The sequence below is a fragment of the Pseudophryne corroboree genome, assembly GCF_028390025.1.
Source record: "Pseudophryne corroboree isolate aPseCor3 chromosome 3 unlocalized genomic scaffold, aPseCor3.hap2 SUPER_3_unloc_1, whole genome shotgun sequence".
In the NCBI taxonomy this organism is placed as follows: Eukaryota; Metazoa; Chordata; class Amphibia; order Anura; family Myobatrachidae; genus Pseudophryne; species Pseudophryne corroboree.
Window position 1 is genome coordinate 2,352,211 of NW_026967493.1, and position 14,606 is coordinate 2,366,816.

The 14,606-nt window shown below is 49.2% G+C and overlaps 1 protein-coding gene across 4 annotated transcripts in view; it reads left to right on the forward strand.

The window, feature by feature from the left end:
- The window catches only part of LOC134983122 (zinc finger protein OZF-like), a 61,204-nt gene that overhangs the window by 25,172 nt on the left and 21,426 nt on the right, over window positions 1-14,606 (forward strand). The window lies entirely within an intron of this gene.

A 14,606-nucleotide genomic window follows, 5' to 3' on the forward strand; every position in this document is an offset into this window, starting at 1 on the left:
AGGCTACTGGACACCATTAGCTCCAGAGGGAGTCGGAACGCTGGTTTCACCCCGCCGTTCATCCTGGAGCCGCGCCGCCGTCCTCCTCGCAGAGCCAGAAGATAGAAGCCTGGTGAGTATAAGAAGAAAATAAGATTTCAGATCTTCGTTGAGGTAAGCGCGCAGCGGAAACGCTGCACGCCATTGCTCCCACACACTACACACACAGTACAGGCACTGATGGGTGCAGGGCGCAGGGGGGGCAGCAATAAACGTAGGGAATGGCATATCGGGAGGCATTAGGCTGCAGAGGCAGTAAATGGAAAAATCCCCCGCCATTTTTTAGATGTTGAAGTGGGACCGAAGCCCGTCGCTGGAGGGGGCAGAGCTTGATCCCTCAGCACTAACAGCGCCATTTTTTCCCACAAAACGCTGCAGAGAAGCTGGCTCCCCGGACTCTCCCCTGCTGAACTCGGTGACAGACTGGAAAAGAGGGGGGGGGGGGGGGTCATTTTCAAGGCGCGGTGAGTGTATTACACATTGATTGGTAATAAAAGCGCTATCAGGGTTATTTTCCAGTATCTGTATGCGCTGGGTGTGTGCTGGCATTCTCTCTCTCTGTCTCTCCAAAGGGCCTTGTTGGGGAATTGACCCCATATAGATATTTCCCTGTGTGTGTGGGGGTGTTGGTACGTGCGTGTCGGCATGTCTGAGGCGGAAGGCTCATCCAAGGAAAAGATGGAGCGAATGAGTGGTGTGTCTCCGTCGGCAACGCCGGCTCATGAATGGATGGACATGTGGCATATGTTAAATGCAAGTGTGGCCTCATTACATAAGAGACTGGACCTGGCAGAGTTCAGGGAAAAGACTGGGGGTCAATCCACGGATTGGGCTGGGTCACTGAGCCTGTTGGGGTCTCAAAAACGTCCCCTTTCCCAAATAATTGACACTGATACCGACAAGGATTCTGATTCCAGTGTCGATTACGATGATGCTAGATTGCACCCAAGGGTGGCAAAGGGTATTCAGTGTATGATTATTGCAGTGAAAGAGGTTTTGCATATCACAGATGACCCCTCTGTCCCTGACACGAGGGTGCGCATGTATAAGGAGAAGAAACCTGAGGTAACCTTTCCCCCTTCTCATGAGCTGAACGAGTTGTTTGAAAAAGCTTGGGAAACTCCAGATAAAAAACTGCAGATTCCCAAAAGGATTCTTATGGTGTATCCTTTCCCTGCTCAGGACAGGGTGCGTTGGGAATCCTCTCCCAGGGTGGACAAGACTTTGACGCGCCTGTCCAAGAAAGTGGTGCTACAGTCTCCGGACACGGCAGCCCTCAAGGATCCTGCTGATCGCCGAGTCTATTTATGCGCATACAGGTGTTTTGCTCAGACCGGCAATAGCATCGGCATGGGTATGTAGCGCAGTTGCAGCATGGACAGATACCTTGTCAGAGGGCTTGGATACCCTGGACAGGGATACTATTTTATTAACATTAGCCCACATTAAAGACGCAGTCTTATTTATGAGGGGCACTCAAAGAGACGTTGGACTGCTGGGTTTCAGAACCAATGCGATGGCTATTTCTGCGAGGCAAGCTCTATGGACCTGCCAATGGACGGGTGACGCAGACTCCAAGAAACATATGGAGGTTTTACCTTACAAGGGTGAAGTGTTGTTTGGGGAGGTGCTCACGGACCTGGTTGCCACAGGCACCGCTGGTAAATGTACATTTTTACCTTTTGTTCCCCAACAGCAAAAGAAAACTCCACAGTATCAAATGCATTCCTTTCGGTCGCATAAGACCAGAAGAGGTCGGGGCTCCTCTTTCCTTGCCAGAGGTAAGGGTAAAGGGAAAAGAACACCTGCGTTGGCTAGCTCCCAGGAGCAAAAGTCCTCCCCGGCTTCTACAAAATCCACCACTTGACGCTGGGGCTCCCCAAAGGGAGTCCGCACCGGTGGGTGCACGTCTTCGACTTTTCAGCCAAATCTGGGTTCTTTCAGAAGTGGATCCTTGGGCAATCGAAATTGTTTCCCAGGGCTACAAGCAGGAATTCGAAGAGGTGCCCCCCTGCCGATTTTTCAAGTCAGCCTTACCAGCTTCACCAGCGGAAAGGGAGGTGGTGTTAGCTGCAATTCAAAAGCTGTGTCAACAGCAAGTGGTGGTCAAGGTTCCCCTGGTTCAACAGGGAAAAGGGTATTATTCAATCCTGTTTGTGGTCCCGAAGCCGGATGGTTTGGTCAGACCCATTTTAAATCTGAAATCCCTAAACCTATACTTAAAAAAGTTCAAATTCAAGATGGAATCACTCAGAGCGGTCATATCCAGCCTGGAAGGGGGGGTTTTTATGGTGTCATTAGACATAAAGGATGCATACCTTCATGTCCCCATATACCCTCCTCATCAGGAATACCTGAGATTCGCTGTACTGGACTGTCATTACCAGTTTCAGACGTTGCCGTTTGGGTTTTCCACGGCCCCGAGAATTTTCACCAAGGTTATGGCAGAGATGATGGTGCTCCTGCGCAGGCAGGGAGTCACAATTATCCCATACTTGGACGACCTCCTGATAAAGGCGAGATCGAGAGACAAATTGCTGGAGAGCGTGTCGCTCTCCTTGAAGGTGCTGCAACAGCACGGTTGGATTCTCAATCTGCCAAAGTCACAACTGGTTCCAACGACTCGGCTATCTTTCCTAGGCATGATTCTGGACACGGGACAAAAGCGGGTTTTTCTCCCATTGGAAAAAGCCCAGGATCTCCAAAACATGGTCAGAGACCTGCTAAAATCAAAAAGAGTGTCTGTTCATCAATGCACTCGAGTTCTGGGGAAAATGGTGGCAGCCTACGAGGCCATCCCCTTCGCCAGGTTTCATGCGAGGACTTTTCAGTGGGACCTTCTGGGCAAGTGGTCCGGGTCTCATCTACAAATACATAATAGACAATACATACATACATAGAAAATAACCCTGTCCCCCAGGGCCAGGGTGTCTCTCCTGTGGTGGCTGCAGAGTGCTCACCTTCTAGAGGGTCGCAGGTTCGGCATTCAAGACTGGGTTCTGGTGACCACGTACGCGAGCCTCCAAGATGGGGAGCAGTCACACAAGTAAGAAATTTTCAAGGATTATGGTCAAGCCAGGAGGCTTGCCTACACATCAACATACTGGAATTGAGGATCATATACAACGGCCTGCAACAAGCGGAGACTCTTCTTCGGGTCCTCCCGGGTTCTGATCCAATCAGACAACGTCACAGCCGTGGCTCATGTAAACCGCCAAGGCGGGACAAGGAGCAGAGTGGCGATGGCGGAAGCCACCAGGATTCTTCGCTGCGCAGAAAATCATGTAAGCACTCTGACAGCAGTCTTCTTTCCGGGAGTGGACAACTGGGAAGCAGACTTCCTCAGCAGACACGATCTACATCCATGAGAGTGGGGACTTCATCAAGAAGTTTTTGCAGAGATAACGGGTCTTTGGGAAATTCCTCAAATAGACATGATGGCGTCACGCCTCAACAAGAAGCTTTTGAGGTATTGTGCCAGGTCAAGGGACCCTCAAGCAGTAGCAGTAGACGCCCTAGTGACACCATGGGTATTTCGGTCGGTCTATGTGTTTCCTCCTCTTTCTCTCATCTCAAAGATATTGAGACTCATAAGACTAAAGAGAGTACAGGCAATACTCATTGTCCCAGATTGGCTTCGAAGGGCCTGGTACTCAGATCTTCAGGAAATGCTCTCAGAAGACCCGTGGCCTCTTCCTCTCAGGGAGGACCTGTTACAGCAGGGGCCATGTGTGTTCCAAGACTTACTGCGGTTACGTTTGACGGCATGGCGGTTGAACACCAGATCCTAGCTGATAGAGGTATTCCGGAGGAAGTCATCCCTACTCTCATCAAGGCTAGGAAGGAGGTGACGGCTAAGCATTATCACCGTATCTGGAGGAAGTATGTATCGTGGTGTGAAGCCAAGAATGCTCCTGCGGAAGATTTCCATTTGGGCCGATTTCTTCACTTTCTACAGACAGGAGTGGATATGGGCCTGAAGTTAGGGCCGAAATCTGTACCTTAATGGAGCCTATCTGTCTTCTTTCAGAGGGAATTGGCTTCTCTTCCAGAAGTCGAGACGTTTTTGAAGGGAGTGCTGCACATCCAGCCCCCCTTTGTGCCTCCAGTGGCACGTGAGACCTTAACGTGGTCTTAAAATTCCTGAGTTCTCACTGGTTTGAACCTCTTCAAACAGTTGAATTAAAATTTCTCACGTGGAAGGTGGTCATGTTATTGGCCTCGGCATCTGTAAGGTGGGTGTCCGAATTGGCGGCCTTGTCCCACAAGAGCCCCTATTTGATTTTCCATGTGGATAGAGCTGAGTTGAGGACGCGTCCTCAATTTTTGCCGAAGGTGGTTTCTTCTTTTCATATGAACCAACCTATTGTGGTGCCTGTGGCTATGGGGGACTGGGAGGACTCCAAGTCCCTGGATGTAGTCAGGGCCTTAAAGATTTATGTAGCCAGTACGGCTAGGGTTAGAAAAACAGAGGCTCTGTTTGTCCTGTATGTAGCCAACAAGGTTGGCACCTCTGCTTCTAAGCAGACTATTGCTTGCTGGATCTGTAACACGATTCAGCAGGCTCATTCTACGGCTGGATTGTCGTTACCAAATTCCGTAAAGGCCCATTCCACTAGGAAGGTGGGCTCTTCTTGGGCGGCTGCCCGAGGCGTCTCGGCATTACAGCTTTACCGAGAAGCAACTTGGTCGGGTTCAAACACCTTTGCAAAATTCTACAAGTTTGATACCCTGGCTGAGGAGGACCTTGCGTTTGCTCAGTCGGTGCTGCAGAGTCATCCGCACTCTCCCGCCCGGTTTGGAGCTTTGGTATAAACCCCATGGTCCTTACGGAGCCCCCAGCATCCTCTAAGACATAAGAGAAAATTAGATTTTAAACCTATTGGCAAATCTTTTTCTCCTAGTCCGTAGAGGATGCTGGGCGCCGTCCCAGTGCGGACTAAATCTGCAAGATTTGTATATAGTTGTTGCATTCATAAGGGTTATGTTGCAGTTGGGATCGGTCTTTGACTGATGCTGTTTTTTGTTCATACTGTTGACTGGTTGTGTATATTCCAGGTAATATGGTATGATTGGTGTGGGCTGGTATGAATCTTGCCCTTAGGTTTACAAAATCCTTTCCTCATATTGTCCATCTCCTCTGGGCACAGTTTTCTAACTGAGGTCTGGAGGAGGGGCATAGAGGGAGGAGCCAGTGCACACCCATACTGAAAGTTCTTTATAGTGTCCATGTCTCCTGCGGAGCCCGTCTATACACCATGGTCCTTACGGAGTCCCTAGCATCCTCTATGGACTAGGAGAAAAAGATTTAGCGGTAGGTTTAAAATCTTATTATTACAATACGGTAGGTATTTCAGAGAGTCCTCAGATCATCAAGTCGTGCTCCAAATGTCCACAGAGAATATGCAAAAAAATGAAATAAAAGTCCAATGTGTAGTGATGTTTAAACAAATCTGTTTCGGTGATGTCCAGAAATGGAAACCTGGTGTGAAGATAAACTTGATAGGAGAGAAGGATAAAATCTCGCCACCAATCCAAGTACAGAATGACGCGTACCGAAACTCACATAGACAGAAATTGGGGAATTACATATAATGGTATCTTTATGTAGAGCTTTCACAATTGTTCATATAGGTACTGCGTACCCCACTCACGTGTGTTAATAATAAAATTTCAAAATAAAATACAAGCTGGTCAAGCCTGTCACTGTGAGGTGCCTACCAGGGCATAGGGAGAAGATGAAAACAAAAAACTCCAATACAAGTGGGAAATCCGGAATACCCACTGTGTGTATATGGCCCCGGTGTACCTTATCAGTGAAAGAGATTACGTAAACTTCCAAAAAGGTTCAAAATAGTCCAATCTCAGCTTGCACCAACGCCGTTTCGACCGAATAGGTCTTTTTCAAGGTGTGCAAAAAGACCTATTCGTTGGTGCAAACTGAGAGATTGGACTATTTTGAACCTTTTTGCAAGTTTACGTCATGAACTTTTATTAATTAAAATGCATATTTTTCCAAAAATCAATTGAATCTGCTGCTTATTTAAAGATACGTTTTATACGCAGAAAGATCACTTCTGACACGTGAGTGGGGTACGCAGCTCAAGATGAAATCCTCAGCTACTTTTCCTGCATCAAAAGAGTCAAATTTTCTGTTTGAAGTAACTTGGGTAAATCCAGTGCAAAAGTTTCAGATCACTAAGAGGTTGCTCATTTCCTTCCCTTTCCCTCAGGAGCATGGGAAGAAATGGGAAAACCCACCGATCATAGACGCATCTGTATCTTGATTGTCACGTAAAATTATTTTACCTGTCCCAGGCGCAGCCTCCTTAAAAGACACAGCTGACCGCAAGATTGAAACTCTCAAATCCCTGTACACAGCTGCGGGGGTGGCCCAGAGACCCACTATTGCTTGTGCATGGATCAGTAGGTCCATTGCAAAATGGTCAGGTAACCAAAATGATTATTTGGATTCTCTACACAGGGGAGAGATCGTTTTGCTCCTGTAACATATACAAGACTCTGCGAATTTTATGGTGGAGGCCATGAATGAAATAGGTTTGCTCACCGCACACGTCACTGCCATGGCAGTGTCACCATGCAGAGGCTTATGGATACGCCAGTGAACTGCGGACGCAGATTCCAGGAAAGGCGTGGAGAGCCTACCTTTCACAGGTGAGATCTTGTTTGGAGATATCCAAGGCAACTGCGGGTAAGTCTGCATATCTTCCATCCGCAGCACCCAGCTGGGAAGTCCTCCTCTGCTCCAACGTTGCAGTCCTTTCGGACAGCCAAATGTAAGAATAAATCCAGGGGTTCCTCTACAGCCTTCAGAGGTGCTAGAGGTAAACCCAGAAAACCGGCATCTGCAGGTTCACAGGAACATACCTCCGTTTCTGCTTCCTCTAAGCCTTCTGTATGACGGTGGACCACACTGCCTGGAAGACTGGCAGATAGGAACCCGATTGATATGGGAAACATCACGCCAGGATCCCTGGGTCAAAGATCTTATCGCCCAAGGATACAGACTGGGGTTTCAGGAACTCCCACCTCACAGATTCTTCGAATCGGGCTTAACCGCTTCTCCAGAAGCAAGTATGACTTTACAGGCAGCAATTCAAAAACTGGTACTGAGCATTGTTCCAGTTCCACTTCAACTGCAAAACAAGGGTTATTATTCAAACCTGTTTGTGGTACCGAAACCGGATGGTTCGGTAAGGCCCATTTTAAACCTCAAGTCACTGAACCCGTACTTACGGGTGGTCAAATTCAAGATTGAGTCTCTGAGAGCGGTGATCTCTGGTATGGAAGAAGGGGATTTCCTGGTGTCCCTGGATATCCTGGTGTCTCTGGATATATTCTGATTTGGCCGCCTCATCAGGCTTCTCAAAAGATTGCATTACAGGACTGTCACTACCAGTTCCAGGCCCTGCCATTTGGCCTCTCCACGGCACTGAGGGTGTTCACCAAGGTAATGGCAGAGATGAGGTTTCTCCTCCGCAAGCAAGGAGTGAACATAATACTTTACCTGGACGACCTGCTGATAAAAGCACCATCCAAGGAGAGGTTGTTGGACAGCATTGCCCTCTCAACCCGACTACTCCAGGACCACGGGTGGATTCTGAACCTACCAAAATCCCACCTGGAACCAACACGAAGGCTTCCGTTCCTGGGGATGATACTGGATACGGAGGAACAAGGTATTACTTCCGTTGGAAAAGGCATTGGTAATCCAGTCAGTGATGCGGGATGTTGTAAAACCAAACCGGATATCGGTGAATCTATGCATTCGCCTTCTGGGGAAGACGGTAACCTCTTACGAGGCTCTGCAATACGGAAGGTTTCATGCAAGGCCCTTCCAGCTGGATCTGTTGAACAAATGGTCCGGATCGCATCTTCACATGCACCAGAGGATACGTCTGTTGCCAAAAGCCATGATTTCTCTTCTGTGGTGGCTTCAGACTTCTCACCTGACCGAGGGTCAAAGGTTCGGGATTCAAAATTGGATTCTGCTAACCACAGACTCAAGCCTCCGAGGTTGGGGAGCAGTCATCCAAGGGAAACAGTTCCAAGGAAAATGGTCAAGTCAACCAACCAATATTCTGGAACTAAGGGCTATATACGACGCCCTTCTACTAGCATCGCATCTTCTTCAAAATCACGCCATTCAGGTTCAATCGGACAATGTAACGGCAGTAAGGTACATAAACCGACGGGGTGGAACAAAGAGCAGAGCAGCAATGTCGGAGGTAACAAATTCTCCTCTGGCCAGAAAGACACGCGCTGGCGCTGTCGGCGATCTTCATTCCAGGAGTAGACAACTGGGAAGCGGACTTCCTCAGCAGTCACGACCTCCACCGGGGAGAGTGGGGCCTTCACCCGTAGGTGTTTGAGTCCTTAACACGTCGGTGGGGAATTCCACAAATAGCCATGATGGCCTTTCGTCTCAATAAGAAGCTAAAGCGGTATTGTTTCAGGTCAAGGGACCCACAAGCAGTTGCGGTGGATGCTCTGGTGACTCCATGGGTCTACCATTTGATTTATGTGTTTTCACCTCTCCCACTGATCCCAAGAATTCTCAAAGAATAAAAAGGGGAAAAGGTTCAAGCAATTCTCTTTGCTGCGGATTGGCCAAGAAGGGCCTGGTACGCAGATCTACTGGAGATGCTCCTAGAGGACCCGTGGCCGCTACCTCTTCGAGAGGATCTTCTACAACAGGGGCCATTCGTCTATCAAGACTTACCACTGCTACGTTTGATGGAATAGAAGTTGAGCGTCAGATTTTAGCCCGGAAAGGCATTCCGAACAAGGTCATTCCAACCCTGATCCAAGCCAGGAAAAGGGTAACGTCTAAACATTACCACCGTATTTGGAAAAAATTTGTCTCGTAGTGTGAAAAAAGGAAATTTCCTGCTGTGGAATTTCAACTGGGACAGTTTCTCCTTTTTCTGCAGTCGACTGTGGATGTGGGCCTACGTTTGGACCCCTTGAAGGTCCAGATTTCGGCCTTATCCATTTTCTGCAAGAAACAATTGGCTTCCCTCCCTGAGGTTCAGATGTTCTTGAAGTGGGTTCTGCACATCCAACCGCTCTTTGTGCCTCACACGGCACCTTGGGATCTGAACGTGGTGTTGCAGTTCCTACAACTGGAATGGTTTGAGCCTTTACAGGAGGTTGACGTTAAATTTCTTACGTGGAAGACTGTTACACTATTGGCCTTAGCTTTTGCACGGCGTGTGTCCGAACTAGGGGTGTTGTCTCACAAAAGCCCCTATTTGGTTTTTCATGAAGATAGAGCTGAACTCAGCAATTTCTTCCTGAGGTGGTGTCTGCATTTCATATCAACCAACCTATTGTGGTTCCGGTGCTTACTGACACCTCTGCTACCTCAAAGTCCTTGGATGTTGTGAGGGCTTTGAAGATGTACATGAAGCTCGCTGTTTGTTCTCTATGATCCCAAGAATATTGGGGTCCTGCTATAAAGCAGTCTATTGCTCCCTGGATCAAGCTTGCTATCCAGCATGCTTATTCATCTTCAGGATTGCAGGTTCCTAAAGTACAAGCCCACTCTACTAGGTCGGTGGGTTCTTCCTGGGTGACTGGCCGGGGTGTCTTGGCTTTGCATCTCTGCCGAACAGCTACTTCATTGGGTTCGAACATGTTTGCAAGTCTACATGTTCGATACTTTAGCCTCTCAGGACCTTCAGTTTGGTCAGTCAGTTCTGCGGAAACCTCAGCACTCTCCCACCTGGTTTGGGAGCTTTGGTACATCCCCATGGTACTAATGTGGACCCCAGTATCCTCTAGGACGTAAGAGAAGATATGATTTTAATTACCTACCGGTAAATCCTTTCTCTGACGTCCTAGTGGATGCTGGGACTCCGTCAGGACCATGGGGATTAGCGGCTCCGCAGGAGCCAGGGCACAAAAATAAAGCTTTAGGATCAGGTGGTGTGCACTGGCTCCTCCCCCTATGACCCTCCTCCAAGCCTCAGTTAGGTTTTTGTGCCCGTCCGAGCAGGGTGCAAATCTAGGTGGCTCTCCTAAAGAGCTGCTTAGAAAAAGTTTTTAGGTTTTTTATTTTACAGTGAGTCCTGCTGGCAACAGGCTCACTGCAACGAGGGACTTAGGGGAGAAGAAGTGAACTCACCTGCGTGCAGGATGGATTGGCTTCTTAGGCTACTGGACACCATTAGCTCCAGAGGGATCGAACACAGGCCCAGCCATGGAGTCCGGTCCCGGAGCCGCGCCGCCGACCCCCTTGCAGATGCCGAAAAGTGAAGAGGTCCAGAAACCAGTGGCAGAAGACTTTTCAGTCTTCATGAGGTAGCGCACAGCACTGCAGCTGTGCGCCATTGTTGTCACACACTTCACACCAGCGGTCACGGAGGGTGCAGGGCGCGGGGGGGGGGCGCCCTGGGCAGCAATGATAGACCTCGTTTTGGCAAAAGAATACATCACATATAGCCCCTGGGGCTATATGGATGTATTTAACCCCTGCCAGGTCTCACAGTCACCGGAGAAGAGCCCGCCGAAATAGGGGGCGGGGCCTATCTCCTCAGCACACAGCGCCATTTTCCTGCTCAGCTCCGCTGCGAGGAAGGCTCCCAGGACTCTCCCCTGCACTGCACTACAGAAACAGGGTAAAACAGAGAGGGGGGGGGGGGGGGCACTTTTTTGGCGATTTTTTATATATATTAAGCTGCTATAAAAACAGACAACACTTCTATAGGGTTGTTCCTATATATTATAGCGCTTGGGTGTGTGCTGGCAAACTCTCCCTCTGTCTCCCCAAAGGGCTAGTGGGGTCCTGTCTTCGATAAGAGCATTCCCTGTGTGTCTGCTGTGTGTCGGTACGTGTGTGTCGACATGTATGAGGACGATGTTGGTGTGGAGGCGGAGCAATTGCCGGTAATGGTGATGTCACCCCCTAGGGTGTCGACACAGGAATGGATGGCTTTGTTTATGGAATTACGTGATAATGTCAGCACATTACAAAAGTCAGTTGACGACATGAGACGGCCGGCAAACCAGTTAGTACCTGTACAGGCGTCTCAGACACCGTCAGGGGCTGTAAAACGCCCTTTACCTCAGTCGGTCGACACAGACCCAGACACCGAATCTAGTGTCGACGGTGAAGAAACAAACGTATTTTCCAGTAGGGCCACACGTTATATGATCACGGCAATGAAGGAGGCTTTGCATATCTCTGATACTGCATGTACCACAAAAAGGGGTATTATGTGGGGTCTGAAAAAACTACCTGTAGTTTTTCCTGAATCAGAAGAATTGAATGAAGTGTGTGATGAAGCGTGGGTTAACCCCGATAGAAAACTGCTAATTTCAAAGAAGTTATTGGCATTATATCCTTTCCCACCAGAGGTTAGGGCGCGCTGGGAAACACCCCCTAGGGTGGATAAGGCGCTCACACGCTTATCAAAACAATTGGCGTTACCGTCTCCTGAAACGGCCGCCCTCAAGGATCCAGCGGATAGGAGGCTGGAAACTACCCTGAAAAGTATATACACTCATACTGGTGTTATACTGCGACCAGCCATCGCCTCTGCATGGATGTGCAGTGCTGGGGTGGTTTGGTCGGATTCCCTGACTGAAAATATTGATACCCTGGATAGGGACAGTATTTTATTGACTTTAGAGCAATTAAAGGATGCTTTTCTTTATATGCGAGATGCTCAGAGGGATATTTGCACTCTGGCATCGAGAGTAAGTGCGATGTCCATATCTGCTAGAAGAAGTTTATGGACGCGACAATGGTCAGGTGATGCGGATTCCAAACGGCATATGGAAGTATTGCCGTATAAGGGGGAGGAATTATTTGGGGTCGGTCTATCGGATTTGGTGGCCACGGCAACAGCCGGGAAATCCACCTTTTTACCTCAGGTCCCCTCCCAACTGAAAAAGACACCGTCTTTTCAGCCGCAGTCCTTTCGTTCCTATAGGAACAAGCGGGCGAAAGGACAGTCTTATCTGCCCCGAGGCAAAGGAAAGGGTAAGAGAGTGCACCAAGCAGCTTCTTCCCAGGAGCAGAAGCCCTCCCCGGCTTCTGCAAAGCCCTCAGCATGACGTTGGGGCTTTACAAGCGGACTCGGGGGCGGTGGGGGGTCGACTCAAGAATTTCAGCGCACAGTGGGCTCACTCACAGGTGGACCCCTGGATACTGCATTATTCCACTCTATTTGTGGTACCGAAGCCGTACGGCTCGGTAAGACCTATTCTAAATCTGAAATCTTTGAACCTGTACATACAAAAATTCAAGTTCAAGATGGAGTCACTCAGAGCAGTGATAGCGAATCTGGAAGAAGGGGACTTTATGGTGTCCCTGGACATCAAGGATGCTTACCTGCATCTCCCAATTTGCCCTTCACACCAAGGGTACCTCAGGTTCATGGTGCAAAACTGTCATTATCAGTTTCAGACGCTGCCGTTTGGATGGTCCACGGCACCTCGGGTCTTTACCAAGGTAATGGCCGAGATGATGTTTCTTCTGCGAAGAAAAGGCGTATTAATTATCCCTTACTTGGACGATCTCCTGATAAGGGCAAGGTCCAGAGAACAGCTGGAGGACGTAGTAGCACTAACCCAAGTAGTGCTGCAACAGCACGGGTGGATTCTGAATTTTCCAAAATCTCAATTGAACCCGACGACACGTCTGCTGTTCCTGGGAATGATTCTGGACACGGTTCAGAAAAAGGTGTTTCTTCCGGAGGAGAAAGCCAGGGAGTTATCCGAACTTGTCAGGAACCTCCTAAAACCAGGAAAAGTGTCTGTGCATCAATGCACAAGAGTACTGGGAAAGATGGTGGCTTCTTACGAAGCGATTCCATTCGGCAGATTCCACGCACGAACTTTTCAGTGGGATCTGCTGGACAAATGGTCCGGATCGCATCTGCAGATGCATCAGCGGATAACCTTATCGCCACGGACAAGGGTGTCTCTTCTGTGGTGGTTGCAGAGTGCTCATCTGTTAGAAGGCCGCAGATTCGGCATACAGGACTGGGTCCTGGTGACCACGGATGCCAGTCTGAGAGGCTGGGGAGCGGTCACACAGGGAAGAAACTTCCAGGGAGTATGGTCAAGCCTGGAGATGTCTCTTCACATAAATATACTGGAGCTAAGAGCGATTTACAATGCTCTAAGCCTGGCAAAACCCCTGCTTCAGGGTCAGCCGGTGTTGATCCAGTCGGACAACATCACGGCAGTCGCCCACGTAAACAGACAGGGCGGCACAAGAAGCAGGAGAGCAATGGCAGAAGCTGCAAGGATTCTTCGCTGGGCGGAAGATCATGTGATAGCACTGTCAGCAGTGTTCATTCCGGGAGTGGACAACTGGGAAGCAGACTTCCTCAGCAGACACGATCTACACCCGGGAGAGTGGGGACTTCATCCAGAAGTCTTCCACATGATTGTGAACCGTTGGGAAAAACCAAAGGTGGATATGATGGCGTCTCGCCTCAACAAAAAACTGGACAGGTATTGCGCCAGGTCAAGAGACCCTCAGGCAATAGCTGTGGACGCTCTGGTAACACCGTGGGTGTTCCAGTCAGTGTATGTGTTTCCTCCTCTGCCTCTCATACCAAAAGTACTGAGAATTATACGGCAAAGGGGAGTAAGAACGATACTCGTGGCTCCGGATTGGCCAATAAGAACTTGGTACCCGGAACTTCAGGAGATGCTCACGGAAGATCCGTGGCCTCTACCTCTAAGACGGGACCTGCTTCAGCAGGGACCGTGTCTATTCCAAGACTTACCGCGGCTGCGTTTGACGGCATGGCGGTTGAACTGCGGACGCGTCCTCAGTTTCTGCCTAAGGTGGTGTCAGCGTTTCACTTGAACCAGCCTATTGTGGTGCCTGCGGCTACTAGCGATTTGGAGGATTCCAAGTTGCTGGACGTTGTCCGGGCATTGAAAATATATATTTCAAGGACGGCTGGAGTCAGAAAGTCTGACTCGCTGTTTATACTGTATGCACTCAACAAGCTGGTTGCTCCTGCTTCTAAGCAGACGATTGCTCGTTGGATTTGTAGCACAATTCAACTTGCTCACTCTGTGGAAGGCCTGCCACAGCCTAAATCTGTCAAGGCCCATTCCACAAGGAAGGTGGGCTCATCCTGGGCGGCTGCCCGAGGGGTCTCGGCATTACAACTCTGCCGAGCAGCTACGTGATCGGGGGAGAACACGTTTGTAAAATTCTACAAATTTGATACCCTGGCTAAAGAGGACCTGGAGTTCTCTCATTCGGTGCTGCAGAGTCATCCGCACTCTCCCGCCCGTTTGGGAGCTTTGGTATAATCCCCATGGTCCTGACGGAGTCCCAGCATCCACTAGGACGTCAGAGAAAATAAGATTTTACTTACCGATAAATCTATTTCTCGTAGTCCGTAGTGGATGCTGGGCGCCCATCCCAAGTGCGGATTGTCTGCAATACTTGTACATAGTTATTGTTACAAAAAAATCGGGTTGTTATTGTTGTGAGCCGTCTGTTCAGAGGCTCCTACGTTTGTCATACTGTTAACTGGGTTCAGATCACAAGTTGTACGGTGTGATTG